Genomic DNA, 25,084 nt, shown 5'->3' with positions numbered 1-25,084 from the left:
CAATTGGCCTCCCCACGCGTCTGCGTCACCCACATGAAGGCGTGGCCCTGCAATTCGACGTAAAAGGGTGTATGGCAGTGAGTTGTGCTGGAGCTGGGCTGAACCTGTGCTAGCCGTACAAGCCCTGCCAAACGAACGCGTGTCCCACGCATTTGCGCCATTTTTCAATTTCGGCCAGCCACGCGATCGCGTCACCCTAGAATTTGGCAAAATGAGTTTCACACAGAGAGTTGTGCGAGCGCGAAGCTGCCCTCGCGCCACTAGCGTAAATCATGTCACGCGTCCGCGTGACCAACGCGTCTGCGTCACCTCATTCAAGGGCTATCCGCGCGACCGTGTGACCCACGCGTCCGCGTCGTATGCGCCGCCCAACTCATTCAAATCTGCCAGATTATCTTATCTTTTCTTCCAAATCCTACCTTTTCCCCCCTTTTCTTCCTTCTTCCTTCCTTCTTCCCTTCTACTCCCTCTTTCTCACCACCATTATCAAGGTTTTTCTTTTCTTCTTCCCTCCTTACTTTTTCATTCTTTTTCTTATTTTCATGTTTTTTTTCTTTTTCTTCTACTTTCCCTATCCATGTTTTCTTTTTCTTTCTCTTTCCTCCTATTGGTGTTGGAGATTTATTTGGGTCATTATTTTTATATGTTGCTTGTAGATTGTTTAGGACTTGTTTAACAGTTATATATTATTATTATAGGGTTACTTGCATGTTCGATTTATTACTTTCTTTACCTTATTTAACGTGCATGATATGTGTTTATGAAAACGCCCATATAGCATTGTGCACTATTTTTAGATTTCTTTTAATCTACTACTCTAAATGCTTGATTTTCACCAAACCCTTTTTTCTATTTTATTATTTTTTATATAATTGTTATTACAAGCATATTGTTAGTTTGAAAGACTTGGTAATCTAACTTGGACATTGAATGCTAGATCTATGCTACTCATGCCTTTGCTGGCATGCCAATAAACACCTTGCATTTAACTGTCGTCCCATGCACTCACTATATTTCAGTTGTTGATTTTTCACATGTAGTTATGACCATGTGTTAACATCACTCTTTCTTACTGTGCATTGATTACCACCTTTCCCCTTCTTTTCCTTGCTAGAACCCTTGACGTTTTTAACGTACCTTCTCTTTTCCTTTTTAGGATGGCCACCAAGAAAGGCAAGGAGAAAGCTACCCCCAAATCAATAGCAAGGAGAGGTACAAAAAGAACATTACTGGCAGAGCCTTCTTCAACTGCAGTAAAGCCCTCAACAAAAAGAATCAAGAGGATTACAAAGGTCAATAAAAAAGAGAAAGCCTTCCCAGCAAAGGACACTGCGTAATTTCCCAACTGCTACTGTGAGCAGATGTTCCCAATCCTGGCAACAAGGAATTACAACAACGAACACTTTCTTATCCTTCTGCCTCGTATTGTCGAATTTGTTGAGCCACGAATTGCACAAAGACACTGGGGATTCCTACAGAGACAGCCACGGCAGGTTAATCATTTATGGGTAGTTGAGTTCTACTCCAATTTCCACCTACAAACCCTGCAATCAGTCTATATCCATCAGAAGCAAGTCTCCATTACAGAAGAGGCCATTCAGCGAGCCTTAGATCTTTCCCCTGCTCCAGAAGGACTGGACGCATTTCAAGAAGCCACACTCAAGCGCCAGGCATACAAATTTGACCGGGATGACGTTCTCAGAGTTATCACACAACCTGGCAGCAGATGGATTGTTGGATACCATCGTTCCCGTCCTAAGGGAATATCGACTTCCGCTCTCACCTTGGAGGCTCATGTATGGGCACAGATTATGTCCCATTACGTCTTTTCGAGCACTCATGAGTCCTCCTTCACTGTAGACATGGCTGTTCTACTATGGTGCATCCTCACAGACCAGCCTCTAAATCTACCAAGACACATCCGGAATGCAATGGGACACGTGCAAATTACGGGAAACCTACCTTTTTCTGCCTTGGTCTCAGATCTTATCTCAGCAACCGGAGTCTCCTATAGAGCTGGGGAACCAAGGCCATGCTTTCACAGGATGATCAATATGTCCCTAACGAGAGATATGTCAGGCCACCAACAGCCACTACCAGCCAGTCCGCAGAACAGGCTGTAGACATTCCACCTTCTACTAGTCAGCTGCTGCATCAAATACTGGAGAGGTTGGACCAGCATGAACAGAAAGCGAAGCTCCGAGAGCGCCACAACCAGCATCGATTCAAATACCTCAAGAAGCTACTCACAGGCAACCACAGACTTGACGAGGACCCAGACACTCCAGACTCCACTTCCTTTACAAGCACAGGGAGCCATGATGGTCCCGACTGTGGAGATACTGCCACCAGCCCACCCTTGTTCCTGACAGATGGCACCGAGGACAGTGCAAAGCCTTAAGTGTGGGGAGGTCGATCAGTACCTGACTTTCGAAGGTAATTCATTCCCCTAACACCAATTTCTTTTTCTTTAAATAGATTGCATAGTAGTAGGTTAATTGCATGCATGTTCTACCTGATTGAAAAAGATAATAAGTTTCTTTTAAGACCCTACTTTTTTTTGAAAAATTTCATTAATTTGAATAAATACATTTATGTTAAATTTGTTTGAAGTTGAAATTGGAACACAGTTTTTGAGCTAAAGAACACACAACCCGTGAAACTTTGAGCCTAAATACATGGTTACACTATTTAACCATAAATACTTTTTTTCCTGTGTGTTTACTTCTCTATGATTGTAATCTGAATTTTGTTTTATCCTATATGTCCAATGTTAATGTGTTATATGCATGCATATGATTGAGGCTATTGTTTGTTTAGTTCACATATCCCAAATAAGCCTACCCTTTTAAATTACCTTTGTTAGCCACTTTGAGCTGTTTTTAATCCCATTTGTTCTACATTTTACCACATTACTAGCCTTACGCAGAAAAACAATTGAAAATCCCAAGTGAATCTTTGGTTAGCTTAAGATAGAAATTATGTGTTAATTGATTATGGAAAAATTGTGGGAATAAAAGGTAATAAAGGAATATGTCATGATAAAATAAGGGAAATTTGGGCACATATTCATGTGAAACCATAAAAGAAAAAATTACAAATCTATGTGCATTGATAAGCTATGTTTAAAAAAAAATTATATTTGTTTTAGTGAATAAGGGGACGAAATTACCCCAATTATAAGCTCAATAATCAATGCACATGTGATAAAATTAAAATAGAGGTTGATGCATGAGTATGGCATGTGAAAAGGAATTTCTGGGTAGCTAAGTATGAATGTTGAAATTATATAGATTATATGTATGTTAGGTGAGAGCTTAGGTTAATTAAAGATTCAATGTATAAGCTCACTTAGCCACATGTATACCCTCACCCTTACCTTAGCCCCATTACAACCGTGAAAAGACCTCGTGATGTTTGCATTGATACTTTAAAATTGTTGATTGGTTAGGTGAAAAAGAAAAATTTGAAAGCATGATTAGAGAAGGATAGAGTGATTACCCTATATACTAGAGAAGATTAGAGTGCACACGCACCAACAGTAAAGGGTTCAATGCTCTGTCCTGTGTTCCCTGCTTCCACGAGCTATCTTCTTACAAATTTACTTGCTTTTACTGTATAATTTGAATTAGTGGAATCTGCTCCATGTTTTGTCTTAGAAAACTTATCTATTTTAATCATGTAGACTGGTGGACGAAATTGTGATCCTCAAAGTTGGTCTCTTTGTATTTGTATGAAATTTAAATATTGGCTCTATGGCAAGCTGTATGTAGGGCATCACCGTTGTCAATGGCTATATCCCATCCTCTCAGTGAAAATGGTCCTATGCTCTGTCACAGCACGGCTAATCATATGTCGGTTCTCAATCAGGTTGGAATAGAATCCCTTGATTCTTTTGCGTCTGTCACTAACGCCCAGCCTTCAATAGTTTAAAGCTCGTCACAGTCATTCAATCCCAGAATCCTACTCGAAATACCACAGACAAGGTTAGACTTTCCGGATTCCCGGAATCCTACTCGGAATACCACAGACAAGGTTAGACTTTCCGGATTCCCATGAATGCCACTATCTATCTAGCTTATACCACGAAGATTCTGTTGGGGAATCTAAGAGATATGCGCCCGGCCTAAAGTAGAACGGAAGTGGTTGTCAGTCACGCGCGTTCATAGGTAAGAATGATGATGAGTGTCATGGATCATCACATTCATCAAGTTGAAGTGCAACGAATATCTTATAATAGGAATAAAGAGAATTGAATAGAAAATAATAGTAATTGTATTGAAACTTGAGGTACAGCAGAGCTCCACACCCTTAATCTATGGTATGTAGAAACTCCACCATTGAAAATACATAAGTGAAAGGTTCAGGCATGGCCGAATGGCCAGCCCCCCCCCCCCCCCCCCCCCCATGAAGGTGATCAAAAGACCGAATGGTCCAAAGATGTCTAATACAATAGTTAAATGTCCTATATATACTAGACTAGCTACTAGGGTTTACAGAAGTAAGTAATTGATGCATAAATCCACTTCCGGGGCCCACTTGGTGTATGTTTGGGCTGAGCTTGATCTATCCACGAGCTGAGGCTTTTATTGGAGTTGAACGCCGAGTTATAGCATGTAACAACCTCGATTTTCGAGTACGCGGATCTTTTCTACAGGCACGAATTTCTCCGGAAGATCAGTAAAGGGAACACCTCTGCTGTATCATCAAGCATCTCAATTCTCATTGTCATTATGACATCTTTAAGCCAAAACCTCTTTTGAGGCAAGCTCGACAATGCGGCCACGGAGAACCTAGTTTTTGAACCGTATCTGTTAGGAGTTTTGATTCTAGTTTTCGTAAATATGCTCAGTTTGATGAACCAGACTCGATTCATGAGAGAAGAAAGATAATAGTATAATATTATCATTATATTAGTATTAGAATTTGCTTGAAAGATATTATAAGGTTACTTGGTCTGTTTTAGTTAAAAGCAGGAAATCGGTTTAACCGGGTTCACGATTTACTGGTGCAGCTTAGCACCAGCACTCTCTGACGACTTTAGCAATGCTAAGGCCTCATCATACATGTTATATTCTCATAATAAATATGTTACTAGTGTCATTTATGCTAGTAGCTCAGAAAATAATTTTTAGAGATATTTTTACAAGTGTTCCGATACATCTAGTTTTAGTAGTTATACACCTGAGATATTTTAATATTATTTTAATCCACCTCCAAGCCAACCAATCACAGCTCACCCTACACCCCCAAAACCCCCAAGGCTGCCTCATTTGCTCATTGTGGCCGAAAATCACCAAGAGAAAAAGGAGAGAAAGTTCTTGGTTCATAGATCTTCAAAGCTTGATTTCTTCTGAACTAAAACTCAAATCAAAACTCCGATTTCACCAAAATGATCCTCTCTTCTTTCTCTACATAACCATATAACATATCAAGGCTGGAAATAAGGTGAGATGGCTGTCTCCCTCCCTCTTCAATTCGGTTTTCAAGGAAAACCATGTAAACATGTGTTTTCTTGATGTTTTTCCTTAGGAATCATGCTTAACTTGACTTGAGAGCCAAGAAATGTGAATTTCCAGCAAGTCTAAGGTGATATATCTCTTCCTAACATACTGAGTGAGATTTGGTCAGTTGAGAGTTTTTGGATTTAAAGTTGTTCTTGATGTGATTTAGGAGGAAAAAGTGCTTAAGGACCACCTGAAAGTTTGATTGAATTAGGAGCAGCAAAACCAGGTAGGGTGTCACGAAATTAATCTTGATTATTTGTGTTTGAGATGTGTGAATGTTTTATTATTTGGTTGTGCTAAAAATTGGTTGCATATATGATTGATTCTTGGTGAAAATTTGGTGAAATTCTGATGAAATTTGATGAAATTTAAGCTTTAAAGTTCATGATCTTGGGCAGCTGGGAAAAACGAAACCCTAAGCTTAAATTGAGGTTCAATTTGTGTTGAAATCATGTAGAAAATATGGGGTTTTAGTGGCTACTAATTTATTATGAATTATAGTAAAAATCGGTTGCTGAAAAGGCTGAAAAACGGGTAAAAACAGAGAAAGAATCTGAAGAATTTATGAAGAACATGAAGAACACTTTGAGTGTGATGAAGAACAATGAAGAACAGGCCTTAGATCTTAAAAATGGAAAGGAAGTAAAATTTTTGTTGTTTTAGGGGTTGTTTGGTAATTTCTGAAAGTTAGGGTGGTAAAAGTAGAAATATTAAAAGTTACGGGTGGTAAAAAGTGAATTTTAAAGGTTAAAGGTTAAAGTAAAGTTAATTTTCGAAAATATATTAATAAAATATTAAATAATAATAAAATATTAAATAATAATATTTAATTAAAAATAATATTTTAATAAAAATAATAAAATAATGCAGAAAAGGCAGTTTTCTGTAAAAGCTTTAGAAAGACAACTTTAAGTGCAGAATCTCATAATTACCTTCATAAAACACTTAGGGAGTGGTAATAACATGTTAGTGAGGTAAAGATAAAGAAAAGATAAAAAGTTAAAGAAAAGATAAAAATCGAAGAAAAAGTCTGTAATGTTTCAATGACAGAAACAGACAGAAATTATGAACGAACTAGGGCAACATAGTTAGTCCTTGAGTTGCGACTAGGGTTAGGTATTATATGAAAAGTGAAACTGTTTCAGTATAGACCTAATGAACCTATACTTGGGACAGGCTAACTATTCATATCGAAATTTACATAAGCTTTAAATACATATGTTAAGCAGAGAAACCAGAGCAGAGTAAAGAAACACAGAGAACAGAGTAACCAGAGCAGAACAGAGGGATACAGAGAAAAGAGTAATCTGAGCAAAGTAAAAAGACACAGAGAAGAGAGTAATGTGACAAAGAGAAATGGTTTGAGTTAAGATGTTGTAAAAGTAAAAGCTGTAGAGTTTGTATAGCATGATTGAACAGAGAAAGAAAGAGGTACAGCATAAGAATGTGAAAGTGATGATGAATAATGAGAATGTTAATGAATGATGATAATGAGAATGATTATGTAAGAATCTGCTGCAGAGAGGCAGTCAAATAGATGGTGTTACGACCACTGAGAACGCTTTCTTGGGATACCTTGCTATAATGCTTTGCTGTAAGACAGAGGTTGCTTACAGAAGTATCAAGATGAATGTGCTCCTGTAAGACAGAGGTTGCTTACAGTGAGTGTGTTGTTGCTCCTGTAAGACAGAGGTTGCTTACAGTGAGTATGTTGTTGCTCCTGTAAGACAGAGGTTGCTTACAGTGAGTCTGTTGGGCGTATATCGGCTAATAAGTTTCCCCCTGCAAGACAAAGGTTGCTTGCAGTGGATACCCTGTAAGACAAAGGTTGCTTGCAGTGGATATTGCCAACAGGAAAGCCTTATCCAGACAGAGGTTGTTGGGTAACGTCGGGAGCGGGTATGTAATCGACAGATGAGCTCATTACCTGTACTAGGGCTAGACATGCATCATACTTGGTTGTGCATTTTCTCTATTATGATTGTTGCATGAATGTATGCTTTCTTTGTTTGTATTCTATTCTCTGTGTTTGTGTCTGTGTTTTACTTTCTTGTATTCTTCTGTTTGTGATCTTTTTCTGTTTTCTCTATTTTCTCTATTTATCTGTCTTCTGTTTACTACTCCTCTATATTCTGCTATTAGTCTGCTAAACAACACAAAATTAATGAACGTAACTAATAACCCCGGTCCTACTAAGAACTCCCCAGTTCTTACCCCTTCTCTCTCCCTTCCCCCTCCAGATGGAAGCATGAGTACCCTTCCGTAGTTCGCTGATGACCGTTCGTAAAGAGAATTCCGCTCTAGGTAGTCTTTTGAGTCTAGGGTGAATCTCTTTATCTATGTATATGTATATACTGTGAGACCAGCCAACGTCTGCACCCCGTTCGTATGCGCACTTTAACCTGAATCCTGTGTACGAGACTCCCGTTGTGTGGCTACTTGATGAGGTACCAGAGGGACGTCCTATGGCAATGTCTGATCGTGCAGAGGAATAGCAGATGATGTCCTACCTTTGGTGACGTTCACTTGACTTGAGTTTTGAAGACTTAGAACGTACTTTCCCTCGCTTTAGTAGTTTAGAGGGACTAGGCGAGTATAGAGTCTAGGCTAGCCTGGGTGCTAGCTTAGGGACTTCTTGAACAGGTCAGGACCTGGGATGTTGTATATATATATATGTATATAGATATTATTTAGCTATATCTAGGGGTGTTCTAACTAAAAATCTATACTCTAATAAAGGCTGGATCACTGAATCTTGTTAGCTGCTTGTGATGTATTTATGTGTGGTTGTTTATAACTATTTTATCTGTTATTATTTGTGAACTGATTATAAATGATTATGTTTATTAATCCAAACGTTTTCAAAAAAATACACCTCGCAAATTAACTACGCTTTTAACAACGAATCAGGCTCATATGATAAATAATAGAAAATAACTAGGAAGACAAATTGGTAGCGCTCAGTTTCCGGTGTGTCCTAGGTGTACTGAAAATTGGGTCGTTACATAGCGTGTTTCTGGCATTCAACTCCGGGTTGTGACGTGTTTCTGGCGTTTGACTCCAGACAACAACATGTACTTGGCGTTGAGCGCCACTTTACGTCGTCAATTCCCGAATAAAGTATGGACTATTATATATTGCTGGAAAGCTCTGGATGTGTACTTTCTAACGCCGTTGAGAGCGCGCCATTTGGAGTTCTTTAACTCCAGAAAATCTATTTCTAGTGCAGGGAGGTCAGAATCCAACAGCATCAGCAGTCCTTTGTCAGCCTTGCTTTCAGAGTTTTGCTCAGGTCCCTCAATTTCAGCCAGAATTTACCTGAAATCACAGAAAAACACACAAACTCATAGTGAAGTCCAGAAATGTGAATTTAACATAAAAACTAATGAAAACATCCCTAAAAGTAGCTTAAACTTACTAAAAACTACCTAAAAACAATGCCAAAAAGCGTATAAATTATCCGCTCATCACAACACCAAACTTAAATTGTTGCTTGTCCCCAAGCAACTGAAAATCAATTAGGATAAAAAGAAGAGAATATACTATAAATTCCAAAATATCAATGAATATTAATTCTAATTAGATGAGCGGGACTTGTAGCTTTTTGCTTCTGAACAGTTTTGGCATCTCACTTTTTCCTTAGAAGTTTAGAATGATTGGCTTCTCTAGGAACTTAGAATTTCGGATAGTGTTATTGACTTTCCTAGTTAAGCATGTTGATTCTTGAACACAGCAACTTATGAGTCTTGGCCGTGGCCCTAAGCACTTTGTTTTCCAGTATTACCACCAGATACATAAATGCCACAGACACATAACTGGGTGAACCTTTTCAGATTGTGACTTAGCTTTGCTAAAGTCCCCAGTTAGAGGTGTCCAGAGCTCTTAAGCACACTCTTTTTGCTTTGGATCACGACTTTAACCACTCAGTCTCAAGCTTTTCACTTCGACCTGCATGCCACAAGCACATGGTAAGGGACAGCTTGATTTAGCCGCTTAGGCCTGGATTTTATTTCCTTGGGCCCTCCTATCCATTGATGCTCAAAGCCTTGGATCCTTTTTACCCTTGCCTTTTGGTTTTAAGGGCTATTGGCTTTTTCTGGTTGCTTTTTCTTTCTTTCTTTCTATTTTTTTTTTGCCAATTTTTTTTTCGCAAGCTTTTGTTTTTCACTGCTTTTTCTTGCTTCAAGAATCAATTCCATGATTTTTTAGATTATCAATAACATTTCTCTTTGTTCATCATTCTTTCAAGAGCCAACAATTTTAACATTCATAAACAACAAGATAAAAAATATGCACTTTTCAAACATTCATTCAGAAAACAAAAAGTATTGTCACCATATCAATATAATTAAATTAAATTCAAGGATAAATTCGAAATTCATGTACTTCTTGTTCTTTTGAATTAAAAACATTTTTCATTTAAGAGGGGTGAAGGATTAATGGATTTTTTTCATAGCTTTAAGACATGGTTACTACATACTAATGATCATGAAGTAGAGACACAAAATATAGATAAACATAACATAGAAACCGAAAAGCAGAAAGAAATAAGAACAAGGAATGAATCCACCTTAGTGGCGTCTTCTTCCTGAAGGACCAACAATGTCCTTAAGCTCTTCTATGTCCCTTCCTTGCCTTTGTTGCTCCTCCCTCATTGCTCTTTGATCTTCTCTTATTTCATGGAGAATGATGGAGTGCTCATGATGTTCCACCCTTAATTGTTCCACATTGTGGCTCAAATCTTCTAAGGAAGTATTGAGTTGTTCCCAATAGTTGTTGGGAGGAAAGTGCATCCCTTGAGGTATCTCAGGGATTTCTTGATGATGAGCTTCCTCATGCATCTCTTGAGATCCGTGGGGGGTCTCTCTTGCTTGCTCCATCCTCTTCTTGGTGATGGGCTTATCCTCTTCAATGGGGATGTCTCCTTCTATGATAACTCCAGCTGAGTAACATAGATGGCAAATAAGGTGAGGAAAAGCTAGCCTTGCCATGGTGGAGGGCTTTTCGGCTATTTTGTAGAATTCATTGGAGATGACTTCATGAACTTCTACTTCCTCTCCAATCATGATGCTATGAATCATGATGGCCCGATCCATAGTAACTTCAGATCGGTTGCTAGTGGGAATGATGGAGCGTTGAATGAACTCCAACCATCCTCTAGCCACAAGCTTGAGGTCCAGTCTTCTTAGTTGAACTGGCTTGCCTTTGGAGTCTCTTTTTCATTGAGATCCTTCCACACATATGTCCATAAGGACTTGGTCCAACCTTTGATTAAAGTTGACCCTTCTAGTGTAGGGGCGTGCATCTTCTTGCATCATGGGCAAGTTGAACGCCAACATCACATTTTCCGGACTAAAATCCAAGTATTTCCCCTGAACCATTGTGAGATAATTCTTTGGACTCGGGTTCATACTTTGATCATGGTTCCTACTGATCCATGCATTGGCATAGAACTCTTGAACCATTAAGATTCCGACTTGTTGTATGGGGTTGGTTAGGACTTCCCAACCTCTTCTTCGGATCTCATGTCGGATCTCCGGATACTCATTTTTCTTGAGCTTAAAAGGGACCTCAGGGATCACCTTCTTCTTTGCCACAACATCATAGAAGTGTTCTTGATGGCTTTTGGAGATGAATCTTTCCATCTCCCATGACTCGGAGGTGGAAGCTTTTGTCTTCCCTTTTCCTTTTCTAGAGGATTCTCCGGCCTTAGGTGCCATTGATGGTAATGGAAAACAAAAAAGATTATGCTTTGACCACACCAAACTTAAAATATTGCTCGCCCTCGAGCAAGAGAGGAAAGAAGAGAAGAAGAAGAAGAAGAAGAAGAGGAGGAAGAAAATATGGAGGAGAAGGGTAAATGTGTATTCGGCCAAAGGGGATAAGAGAGGGTTGTGTTGTGTGAAAATGAAGAAGAATGGAGGGGTTTATATAGTGAGTGGAGAGGGGGTAGGTTCGGCCATTTAGGGTGGGTTTGGGTGGGAAAGATTTTTGAATTTTGGAGGTAGGTGGGTTTTATGGGGAAGAGTGGATGGATGTGAGTGGTGAAGAGGTGATGGGGAAGAGAGATTGAGGTGATTGGTGAAGGGTTTTGGGAAAGAGTGTTTATTGGGAGGAGAGATTCAGAGATTGAAGTTGTTGGGAAGTGTGACATGGGAAGAGTGTTATAGGATTAGGAGGTAAGGTCGGAATATGTTAGGTGGGGATCCTATGGGGTCCACAGATCCTGAGATAATCCTGTGGGGTCCACAGATCCTGAGGTGTCAAAGATTTACATCCATGCACCAATTAGGCATGTAAAATGCTTTTGCACACCATTCTGGCGTCTAAACGCCGAGATGATGCACACTCTGGGCGTTCAACGCCCATGTGTTGCATGTTTCTGGCGTTGAACGCCAGTTCCATGCTTGTTACTGGCGTTCAGCGCCAGCTTTCCTCAAGGCACATTCCTGGCGTTCAAACGCCAGAATGTTGCTTGTTTCTGGCGTTCAGCACCAGATTCATGCTCTGTTCTGGTGTTGAACGCCAGCCAGATGCTTCTTACTGGCGTTGAACGCCAGTCTGTCCTCCCTCCAGGGTGTGATTTTTCTTCTGCTGTTTTTGATTCTGTTTTTAATTTTTATATTTTTTTCGTGACTCCACATGATCATGTACCTAATAAAACATAAAATAACAATCAAATAAAATAAAAATTAGATAAATAAAATTGGGTTGCCTCCCAACAAGCGCTCTTTTAATGTCAATAGCTTGACAATGGGCTCCCATGGAGCCACAAAGGTGATCAGGTCAATGTTGTATAGTCCCAACACCAAACTTAGAGTTTGGATATGGGGTCTTAACACCAAACTTAGAGTTTGGTTGTGGCCTCCCAACACCAAACTTAGAGTTTGACTGTGGGGGCTCTTCTTGACTTTGAACTGAGAGAAGCTCTTCATGCTTACTCTGTTTTGTGACAGAGGGATGGCCATGTGCCTTAAACACAAGGTAGTCCTGATGAGCGGATAATTTGTACGCTTTTTGGCATTGTTTTTAGTATGTTTTTAGTATGATCTAGTTAGTTTTTAGTATATTTTTGTTAGTTTTTAGTTAAAATTCACTTTTCCGGACTTTACTATGAGTTTGTATGTTTTTCTGTGATTTCAGGTATTTTCTGACTGAAATTGAGGGTCCTGAGCAAAAATCTGATTCAGAGACTGAAAAGGACTGCAGATGCTGTTGGATTCTGACCTTTCTGCACTCCAGCAATGTATAATAGTCTATACTTTGCCCAAGATTTGATGGCCCAAACCGGCGTGGCAATTCAGCCTCAGAATTTCCAGCGTTTAACGCTGGAACTGGCATAAAACTTGGAGTTAAACGCCCAAACTGGCATGAAAGCTGGCGTTTAACTCCAGAAAAGGTCTCTACACATGAAAGCTTCAATGCTCAGCCCAAGCACACACCAAGTGGACCCGGAAGTGGATTTTTCTGTCATTTACTCATTTTTGTAAACCTTAGGTTACTAGTTTACTATTAATAGGATCTTTTGACATTGTATCTGTACCTCATGACACTTTACATGTTTTCTTTGTGTACCTTCCACGGCATGAGTCTCTAAACCCCATGGTTGGGGGTGAGGAGCTCTGCTGTGTCTTGATGGATTAATGCAATTACTACTGTTTCTTATTCAATCGTGCTTGCTTCCATTCTAAGATATCACTTGTTCTTAACCCGGATGAATGTGATGATCCGTGACACTCATCATATTCTCAACTATGAACGTGTGCCTGACAACCACCTCCGTTCTACCTTAGATTGAGTAGATATCTCTTGGATTCTTTAATCAGAATCTTCGTGGTATAAGCTAGAATTGATGGCGGCATTCAAGAGAATCCGGAAGGTCTAAACCTTGTCTGTGGTATTCTGAGTAGGATTCAATGATTGAATGACTGTGACGAGCTTCAAACTCCTGAAGGCGGGGCGTTAGTGACAGACGCAAAAGAATCACTGGATTCTATTCCGGCCTGATTGAGGACCGACAGATGGATAGCCGTGCCGTGACAGGGTGCGTTGAACATTTCCACTGAGAGGATGGGAGGTAGCCATTGACAACGGTGAAACCCTACATACAGCTTGCCATGGAAGGAGCCTTGCGTGTTTGATGAAGAAGACAGTAGGAAAGCAGAGATTCAGAAGATGGAGCATCTCCAAAACCTCAACCTATTCTCCATTACTGCATAACAAGTACTTATTTCATGTTCTTTTGCTTTTCACAATCAACCCTGATAATTTCTGATATCCTGACTAAGATTTACAAGATAACCATAGCTTGCTTCAAGCCGACAATCTCCGTGGGATCGACCCTTACTCACGTAAGGTATTACTTGGACGACCCAGTGCACTTGCTGGTTAGTTGTGCGGGATTGCAAAAGTGTGATTACAATTTCGTGCACCAAGTCCCCATTCAATTGAATGACTAATTCACCTCTGTTGACATCTATCACAGCTCTTGCTGTAGCCAGGAAAGGTCTTCCAAGGATGATGCATTCATCCTCTTCCTTCCTAGTGTCTAAGATTATAAAATCAGCAGGGATGTAAAGGCCTTCAACCTTTACTAACACGTCCTCTACTATTCCATAAGCTTGTCTCAATGACTTGTCTGCCAATTGTAATGAGAATAAGGCAGGTTGCACCTCAATGATCCCCAGCTTCTCCATTACAGAGAGTGGCATAAGATTTATCCCTGACCCCAGATCACTTAGAGCTTTTTCAAAGGTCATGGTGCCTATGGTACAAGATATTAAGAACTTGCCAGGATCTTGTCTCTTTTGAGGTAAAATTTGCTGAATCCAGGTATCTAGTTCATTAATGAGCAAGGGAAGTTCACTTTCCTAAGTCTCATTACCAAACAACTTGGCATTCAGCTTCATGATAGCTCCTAAATATTGAGCAACTTGCTCTCCAGTCACATCTTCATCCTCTTCAGAGGAAGAATAGTCTTCAGAGCTCATGAATGGCAGAAGGAGATTTAATAGAATCTCTATGGTCTCTATATGAGCCTCAGATTCCTTTGGATCTTTAATAGGAAACTTCTTCTTGCTTGAGAGACGTCCCAGGAGGTCTTCCTCACTAGGATTTTCATCCTTCTCCTCCCTTGTGCATTCGGCCACATTGATAACATCAATGGCCTTGCACTCTCCTTTTGGATTCTCTTCTGTATTGCTTGGGAGAATACTGGGAGGAATTTCAATGACTTTCTTACTCAGCTGGCCCACTTGTGCCTCCAGATTTCTGATGGAGGATCTTGTTTCACTCATGAAACTGAAAGTGGCTTTTGACAGATCAGAGACTAGATTGGCTAAATTAGAAGTGTTTTGTTCAGAATTCTCTGTCTGTTGCTGAGAAGATGATGGAAAAGGCTTGCTATTGCTCAGCCTATTGCGTCCACCATTGTTAAAGCCTTGTTGAGGCTTTTGTTGATCCTTCCATGAGAAATTTGGGTGATTTCTCCATGATGAATTATAGGTGTTTCCATAAGGTTCACCCATGTAATTTACCTCTGCTATTGCAGGGTTTTCAGGATCATAAGCTTCTTCAGAAGCTGCCTTTTTAGTACTGTTGGATGCATTTTGCCATCCATTCAGACTTTGAGAGATCATGTTGACTTGCTGAGTCAACACTTTGTTCTGAGCCAATATGGCATTCAGAGCATCAATTTCAAGAACTCCCTTCCTCTGAGGCGTCCCATTATTCACGAAATTCCTCTCAGAAGTGTACATAAATTGGTTATTTGCAACCATGTCAATGAGTTCTTGAGCTTCTGCAGGTGTTTTCTTTAGGTGAATGGATCCACCTACAGAATGGTCCAATGATATTTTTGAAAACTCAGATAGACCATAATAGAATATATCTAATATGGTCCATTCTGAAAACATGTCAGATGGACACCTTTTGGTCAACTGCTTGTATCTTTCCCAAGCTTCATAGAGGGATTCACCATCTTTTTGTTTAAAGGTCTGAACATCCACTCTAAGCTTGCTCAGCTTTTGAGGAGAAAAGAATTTATCCAAGAAAGCCGTGACCAGCTTATCCCAGGAGTCCAGGCTATCCTTAGGTTGTGAATCCAACCATATTCTAGCTCTGTCTCTTACAGCAAAAGGGAAAAGCATGAGTCTGTAGACTTTAGGATCAACTCCATTCATCTTAACAGTCTCATAAATCTGCAAGAACTCAGTTAAAAACTGGTAAGGATCTTCAGATGGAAGTCCATAAAACTTGCAGTTCTGTTGCATTAAAGCAACTAGTTGAGGTTTAAGCTCCAAATTATTGGTTCCAATGGCAGTAATGGAGATGCTTCTTCCATCAAATTTGGACGTGGGCTTAGTAAAATCACCAAGCATCCTCCTTACATTATCATTATTGGGTTCGGCTGCCATCTCCTTCTCTTGTTCAAAAATTTCTAAAAGGTTACTTCTGGATTGTTGTAATTTAGCTTCTCTTAGTTTCCTCTTCAGAGTCCTTTCAGGTTCAGGATCAGCTTCAACAAGAGTGCTCTTGTCTTTGTTCCTGCTCATATGAAAGAGAAGAAAATAAGAAAAGAAGAGGAATCCTCTATGTCACAGTATAGAGATTCCTTTATGTTAGTAGAAGAAGAAAGGGGGGAAGAGTGAAGAAGAATGAATAGTCTGTATAAAGAGTAAGGATAGTGGAGGTGGTAAGAGATGAAGAGAAGTGTTAGTAAATAATTAAATAAATAAAAAGAGATGAGAGAGGGAGAAATTCGAAAATAAGTTTGAAAATGAGTTAGTGATTTTCGAAAATTAAAGATAAGATAGAATTAAAATTAAAATTTTAAAACAAAAAAAGAATTTTTGAAAAAGAGATGAGATATTTTCGAAAATTAGAGAGGAAAAAGTAGTTAGGCGGTTTTGAAAAAGATAAGAAACACAAAGTCAAAGAGTTAGTTGAAAAAGATATCAAATTTGAAAAGATAAGATAAGAAGTTAGATAAGATATTTTGAAATCAAATTTTTGAAAAGGATAAAATTTTGAAAAGAAAGATATGATAAAAAGATAAGATAAGAAAATAAGATAGAAAAGGTGTGTTGAAAAAGATTTAATTTTTAAATTTAAAATTACTTACTTCACTAACAAGAAACTACAAGATAAGATTCTAGAACTTAAAGATTGAACCTTTCTTAACAAGAAAGTAACAAACTTCAAATTTTTGAACCAATCACATTAATTGTTAGCATATTTTCTAAAATATGATATAAAAGATAAGAAAAAGATTTTGAAAAATAATTTTTAAAATTTTCGAAAATAAGAAAAAATGAAAAAGATATGATTTTTTGAAAAAGATTTTGAAAAGATAAGATTTTTAAAATTGAAAATTTGACTTGACTTGTAAGAAACAACTAATTTTGAAAATTTTTTACTAAGTCAACTTCAAATTTTCGAAATTTTGAGAGAAAAAAGGAGAAGATATTTTTTTGATTTTTGAATTTTTAATTATGAGACAGAAAAACACAAAAATGTCCCAAAACATAAAAATTTCGGATCAAAACCAATGATGCATGCAAGAACACTATGAATGTCAAGATGAACACCAAGAACACTTTGAAGATCATGATGAACATCAAGAACATAATTTTGAAAAAATTTTTGATGCAAAGAAAACATGCAAGACACCCAACTTAGAAATCTTTAATGCATGGACTCTAACAAACGAAAAATGCATATGAAAAACAACAAACAACACAAAACAAGAAATCATCAAGATAAAACAAGAAGACTTGCCAAGAACAGCTTGAAGATCATGAAGAACACTATGAATGCATGAATTTTCGAAAATTTCAAGAAATTTTTAAAACATGCAATTGACACCAAACTTAAAAACTGACACTAGACTCAAACAAGAACACAAAATGTTTTTGGTTTTTATGATTTTCTAATTTTTTTTGAATTTTTATTATTATTTTCGAAAATATTTTTGAAAAAAAACGAAAAAGAAAAGAAAAATTTTGAAAATTTTTGAAAAGAAAATTACCTAATCTGAGCAACAAGATGAACCGTCAGTTGTCCATACTCGAACAATCCCCGGCAACGGCGCCAAAAACTTGGTGGACAAAATTGTGATCCTCAAAGTTGGTCTCTTTGTATTTGTATGAAATTTAAATATTGGCTCTATCAAAAATACCCCAAAGAGATCATGGTATGATGAATTGGGATCTTAGTAATCCCTGGTAATGGCACGTGTGATCACAACTCCATTCAACTTAACCAACAAGTGTATTAGGTCATCCAAGTAATACCTTACGTGAGTAAGGGTCGATCCCACAGAGATTGTTGGTATGAAGCAAGCTATGGTCACCTTGTAAATCTCAGTTAGGCAGATTAAATGGTTTATGATAAGTTCGAAAATAAATAATAAATAGAAAATAAAATAGTAAATAGTTACTCATATAATTCCATGGTGGGAATTTCAGATAGGCATATGGAGATGCTGTGCTCCTCTCGAATCTCTATTTTCTTATTACATTCATCCAATCCTTCTTACTCCTTTCCATGGCAAGCTGTATGTAGGGCATCACCGTTGTCAATGGCTACATCCCATCCTCTCAGTGAAAATGGTCCTATGCTCTGTCACAGCACGGCTAATCATCTGTCGGTTCTCAATCAGGTTGGAATAGAATCCCTTGGTTCTTTTGCGTCTGTCACTAACGCCCAGCCTTCAGGAGTTTGAAGCTCGTCACAGTCATTCAATCCCAGAATCCTACTCGGAATACCATAGACAAGGTTAGACTTTCTGGATTCCCGGAATCCTACTCGGAATACCACAGACAAGGTTAGACTTTCCGGATTCCCATGAATGCCGCCATCTATCTAGCTTATACCACGAAGATTCTGTTGGGGAATCTAATAGATATGCGCCCGGCCTAAAGTAGAACGGAAGTGGTTGTCAGTCACGCGCGTTCATAGGTAAGAATGATGATGAGTGTCACGGATCATCACATTCATCAAGTTGAAGTGCAACGAATATCTTAGAATAGGAATAAAGAGAATTGAATAGAAAATAATAGTAATTGTATTGAAACTTGAGCTACAGCAGAGCTCCACACCCTTAATCTATGGTGTGTAGAAACTCCACCGTTGAAAATACATAAGTGAAAGGTTCAGGCATGGCCGAATGTCCAGTCCCCCCCCCCATGAAGGTGATCAAAAGACCGAATGGTCCAAAAATGTCTAATACAATAGTTAAATGTCCTATATATACTAGACTAGCTACTAGGGTTTACAGAAGTAAGTAATTGATGCATAAATCCACTTCCGGGGTCCACTTGGTGTATGTTTGGGCTGAGCTTGATCTATCCACGAGCTGAGGCTTTTATTGGAGTTGAACGCCGAGTTATAGCGTGTTTCTGGCGTTCAACTCCGGGTTGTGACGTGTTTCTGGCATTTGACTCCAGACAGCAGCATATACTTGGCGTTGAGCGCCACTTGACGTCGTCAATTCCCGAATAAAGTATAGAATATTATCTATTGCTGGAAAGCTCTGGATGTCTACTTTCCAACGCCGTTGAGAGCGCGCCATTTGGAGTTCTGTAGCTCCAGAAAATCTATTTTTAGTGCAGGGAGGTCAGAATCCAACAGCATCAGCAGTCCTTTGTCAGCCTTGCTTTCAGAGTTTTGCTCAGGTCCCTCAATTTCAGCCAGAATTTACTTGAAATCATATAAAAACACACAAACTCATAGTGAAGTCCAGAAATGTGAATTTAACATAAAAACTAATGAAAACATCCCTAAAAGTAGCTTGAACTTACTAAAAACTACCTAAAAATAATGCCAAAAAGCGTATAAATTATCCGCTCATCACAGACAAAATCATACAGTTGCATTCATGTATATATAGGTTGCATTGCATTGCATGAGTCTCACATGTCCCTATTCATTTAGATTTGTCTCCTTCAACTAAGCCTGAGGACATAATAATGTTTAAGTGTGGAGAGGTTGATATACCATTATTTTATAATTTATATTGTGTTTAATTCAGTGCTTTTATCAAGTCTTCACCCACTTATTCATATAATTTGCATGAATTTACAATTCCTTCTTGAAAATGTTATATGATTGAAAACCCGCTTCCTAAAGATCTTTTAATTGTATATTTTTATTCTCCGTTGTACCATTCGATGCCGTCATCTGTGTGTTAAGTGTTTCAGGCTTCATAGGGCAGGAATGACGTAAAAAATAGAAAGGAAGCTTGCAAAAATGGAAGGAACACAAGGAGTTGAGGAGATGATCAGCGAGGAGTGACGCGGGCGCATGGCTCACGCGACCGCGCGAAATGGAGGAAATCGCAGTGACGCGCTCATGTGCCTGACGTGACCGCGTGGATTAGAAGCTGCACGAGTGACGCGTATGCGTGGATTATGCGCACGAGTGGCACGGGAAACACTGAGTGACTCAAACGCGTGGACGACGCGGTCGCATGACGTGCACGTTCTGTAGAATTACATAAGTCGCTGGCATAGATTCTGGGCCGCGTTTCAACCCAGTTTTCGGCCCAGAAACACAGATTAGAGCCAGGGAACATGCAGAGACAAGTAGAACAATTCATTCCACATATTTTCTAGTTTTTAGATTTGATTCTACTCCTCCCCTAGGTTTTCTCTCTTTCACATTCATAATTTAGGATTTGAAGATTTTGGCTTTGGCTTTTGAGAAGAGTCTACCTCTGGAACTGGTCATTCTAGTTTGTTTACCTACTTTTCATTTACTCTTCCATATTCCTAATTTGTTCAGAGTTGACATTGGATTATTTTTAGAGTTCATTAATACAAGACCATTTTTACTTTTAATTAATCTCTTTGATTATTGTTTATTATGTCTCTTTTTATTTTCCCCCTTTATTTTGTGAAGTCTACATTTATGATCATGGAGTAGTTTCCCAACTTGATTGGGAGTTGATTAAAAGGAGAACCTTCAGTTGGAATACTCAAGAGTTCAATTGTAATTGGTTCATTGTTGGTTGGCTTGTTAGTCACTAACTCTAATCATTTCCAAGGGAGAGGATTAGGACTTGTGAGTAGAAGTTGACTTTTAATTTGACTTTCCTTCATTCGCTGAGGGTTAACTAAGTAAAAATAATGACTAATTATTAATTGATCTTGATAAAATTCCAACAAGGATAGAACTTCCAATTAATCTTCTCACGGTTAAGATTTTTATTTAAATCACATAAATTCTCTAATTTAATTTTCTGTTCAACAAACTCAAAACCAATTTGGAAAACCTCTGATTGATAAAATAGCACATCTTCCTGCAACTCGTTGGGAGACAACCTGGGACTCATACTCCCAGTATTTTATTTCTAAAATTTGTGACAACTCTTTTCTAAATTGATAAGTGAATTTTTGCCGGTTAAGAACTGTACTTGCAACGCCATTTCTCTAAATAATTCTTAATCTGCTAATTTTTGCTCACGTCAATAACTCATACTCCAATTTTACAAAAAACCTGCTAAAAGCCCGTACTGACTTAAGCATCAGAGTCTCTTGCAAGTACCACCCCCTCCACTGAACGGGGACCAACATCGCCCCGTACTCCAACAAGTCGGATACGGCCACCTTGATCAATGATGTGTGGAAAACGATCCAACACAAAACTCACCGGCAAGTGTACCGGGTCGCATCAAGTAATAATAACTCACATGAGTGAGGTCGATCCCACAGGGATTGAAGGATTGAGCAATTTTAGTTTAGTGGGTGATTTAGTCAAGCGAATCAAGTTTTGGTTGAGTGATTTGTGTTTAACAAGAAGTAAATGACAGTAAATGTAAAGGGGGAAGGGAGAAATGCAGTAAATTAAAGAACAGGAAAGTAAATTTGCAGAAACTTAAAGAACAAGAAAATAAATGACTGAAACTTAAAGTGCAAGAAACTTAAATTGCAGTAACTTAAATAGCAAGAAAGATAAATGGCTTGAATATAAAAGGGGTTTGAGGACTGGGATTGCAGAATCTAAACCAAGAGAAAGTAAATGGCAACAATTAAGAGAGCAAAAATTGAATCAGAAGCAATAAGCATTCAAACAGAAAGGAAATAAAATGCAGCAAGGTTCACAGAAGAACCCAAAGTGAATTGTGATCTCAGGACTCAAGAGCTTAGGTAGCAGAGCCTAAAACTCAATTTCCTTCCCAGATCTGAAGTATCAAAGCAATTGACAGAAAATTTAAAGAAGAAGCAGTAAAGGAAATTGAAATTGAATTGAATTATGCAGAGAAGATTTAAAGAGAGTTTGAATGGGAATTGAGACAGAATTTCCTCAATTTCTCACACCCACAACTCAAAAACAGAAGATTAGAAATGCTTAGGCAAGAATGAGGAAGAAGAGAGATCAATTCTCCTCCCCAATTCTCAGAATTCTCAGTCAAGTCACCAAGAACAAGTGCCAAAGCTCAAAGAAAGGTAAAATTCAAAAGTGAAGGTAAAAATGCCAAAGTAAAAGTTCAAAGGTTCAAAAGTTGTTAAAGGTGCTAATTACATCAAACTAGCTTCTATTTATACACTTTCTATTCTTGGATTTTGGGATTTGGATGGGCTTTTGAATTGGTGAAGAAATGAATTAAAATGGTGTTTTAATTTGAATTTTCGGCCCATGAAAATTCACTCCCAGGAGGCTGCCCTGCCTTTGTGGAGGGCAGGGCAGAAAAATGAAGCTTGGTGCGAGAATTGGTGCGGCCTTGTGCGAGCTTGGCGCGGCAGAATTTTCCTTGGTGCGTATGATGCTGCCCTGCCCACGCCAAGGGCAGGGCAGGAAAGGTTTGGTGCGCCAGGGACGTGAGTTGGTGCGCGCTTGGTGCTGCCATGGGAGAAAATTGGTGCGCGCGTTGGTGCTTCTTGGTGCGCCACACACGATGCTGCCCTGCCAGCGCCAAGGGCAGGGCAAAGTCCCTTCCTTCACGGCCCGTGTTCGAATCACGGAGGAGGCAAACACGCTACATTTTTTCTTGGCTTCTTGGCACGGTAGTGGACCTTAGTGCCTAGCTTCCTCATGGTTCCTTGTTCGATCCTTGTAGCATGCATGGGTGACAATTTTCCTTTGAATTTCTTCCTTGGAGAGCCCGATTCTGCCCTCCACAAAGGCAGGGTAAGGTTCTCTTCCTCTTGGTTCCAAGGCACATTTTGTGCTCTGCCCTTGGAGTGGGCAGGGCAGAATTGCCTTCCTTTGCTTGGTCACCTAATGTTGCCCTCCTAGAGGGCATTCTGCCCTTGTGGAGGGCAATGTTGCTTCCCCCATTGTATGCAGCACGCTTCTCTCCTCTTTGGCCACGCTTTCCTTTTCTTGTGCTACACTTTTTAGGCCACGCTTTTCATTTTCTTTTCTTTTCTTCAACTACAATAAACCAAAACAACCACTCCAAGTATCACTAAATTCAAGAGGCTTATAAATCAATTAAAATTCAATTAAAATTAGCTTAAACCTTATGATTTAACATTAATTTCATGGTGGTTGCTTGATTTAGAGAAGTTGTGCATTTTCACTCCAAATCACTTACTTAGGATGCAAGAAAGTGCATAAATGCTAATAAAACAAGTAAAATTAGCTTGAAAAATGGGTATATGATGACTTGTCATCACAACACCAAACTTAAATCTTGCTTGTCCCCAAGCAAGCATCAAAACTAAGAGTAAATGAAATGAATAAGAAAAGGATATTATCCTTATTATGCAGATAGCAGAACTTGATCTATGGGGCATTTATGCAGACAATGACAACTCAAGTTATTGTTCTTGTTACATAATATACATTTTGCATCAAAGGTTTGCTAAACTTGCTGTTATAAGACTCACTTTTTTTTACTCACTCCCTTGCTAACTTTTCTTGGCTTATAATGCTTTAACAAGCTTATTATTCTTTTAGAGGTTGGGTGTCAAATGCTGCAGCATAGCCTTTGGCTTTATTTTCTTTTCTTTTGCTCAACATCTTTCCACCACAGACACATGGCTCACTAATTCTTCCTAGGATCATTGATGCGCAGCATCTCTTTGGATAGCTAAATGTTTTGTATCTAAGTTGCTCTTTATTGTGGATTTTCAATTGGCCATCCCAAATCAGTTGATCTAAGTGACCGGGTTTCAAAATACCCCTTAGAATTTACTCATCCAAGCAGATCTTAGTACAAGAACACCACAGGCATATGTCCTAAGATTCAAGCTATTGGTGTCCAACCTTTATTATTTGTTTTTCTTGCCATTTTGGCTTTTTCTTTCCCTTTTTCTTTCTGTTTTTATTACCAAGGGTTGTTTCATTATTGATAGGAGTTTTTGTAACAGCAAGCTAACTTACAATTGAATGAGAATGATATTATGCAACAATTATTTCATGAGTTATACATTTAATCAAACACATGTACCACCACCAACTTCCATTCATACTTATGCAACATTGGATATTTCACTTTTCAATTGAAACCAAACTCTTTTATTTAAGCATATGGGAAACAAAACAATTTTCAAGCTAAGTGATGGATACAAGCATTATGCAGATTTAGCATTTTTAACAAGCTATTTCACTTGCAACTAGATAAACACTTTAGCAAGACATACAATGGTTCCCATGTTCAAAATAACACACAGCAGCAAAGATTAAGTTCAGATACAACCTTTGAAGTTGCAGCCCTTTGATTCTTCCTTCTGTTGTGTTCTCTTTGAGTTAAAATGCATAGTATCTTCAATTGTTGACTCATGTTCTGCATAATCCTCAAAGTTGCTTGCTTCTCAAGCCCTTAATTTATATGGTTAGTGTGCATAAACTGAGTGTGGTTTCAGGATTTGTTTTGGTGTGTGAACACCAAACTTAATTGTTTTGCCACTGTCTCAGATGCAACAAGTCAACCATAATTGAAACCATGTGTACTTGCTAAAGGTTAATGAAATTAAAGCTAGGAAACAATTTAACAGTTGAATAATGTGTCTGATTGCTTGAAGCTAGAATCATGCAAGAGGTGAGAATGTGTTTTTAAATTATATTTTTGGTGGAACACCAAACTTAGAGGTTTTCATTCTCCCTCAAATTGTTTTGGTGTGCAACACCAAACTTAGCTCCTTGCAATCCTTACCAATTATTCAACATTTTTATTGAAAAACTATGAAAAAGACAACTACCTCAGGTTGGGTTGCCTCCCAACAAGCGCTCTTTTATTGTCACTAGCTTGACATCTTCTGTTCTACTGATCATGGAGGTTGAAAATCACAGTGTCTTAGCTTGTCTTTCTTTACTGTGAACTTCCTTCTGGTTTCCTCTTTGATGACCTCTATAGATTCTTGTGGAAGGATCTTAGTTACAATGTAGTGCTCAAGTAACTGTGGGGACACCTTCAAGGGTTGAATATTGATCATTACTCGATCCCCTAGTGAAAACTTTCCAGTGAGGAATTTTTGCTTTTCTTTAGTTCTATCCTCTGCTTCTTCTTGAAAGAATTCCTTGTTGTGTTTTTCTTGGCTGGTGCTTCCTTTGTCCAGTTTTTTTTCATTGTCCTCTATGATCCCTTTCCATCCTTCCTTCTTTGTAGCATCTTTGTTGTTGGTTGGTTT

General features: G+C 38.6%; 1 non-coding gene across 1 annotated transcript; it reads left to right on the top strand.

Annotated features, from left to right (window-relative positions):
• The first annotated feature begins 15,419 nt into the window (after nucleotides 1-15,419).
• Nucleotides 15,420-15,523, top strand: LOC130965001 (small nucleolar RNA R71). The gene has a single exon (XR_009081061.1). It is a non-coding gene; the product is annotated as a small nucleolar RNA R71 (small nucleolar RNA).
• Nucleotides 15,524-25,084: the final 9,561 nt, after the last annotated feature.

This window comes from Arachis stenosperma, chromosome 2, assembly GCF_014773155.1.
Source record: "Arachis stenosperma cultivar V10309 chromosome 2, arast.V10309.gnm1.PFL2, whole genome shotgun sequence".
In the NCBI taxonomy this organism is placed as follows: Eukaryota; Viridiplantae; Streptophyta; class Magnoliopsida; order Fabales; family Fabaceae; genus Arachis; species Arachis stenosperma.
This window is presented reverse-complemented; position numbering and strand designations above follow the sequence as displayed.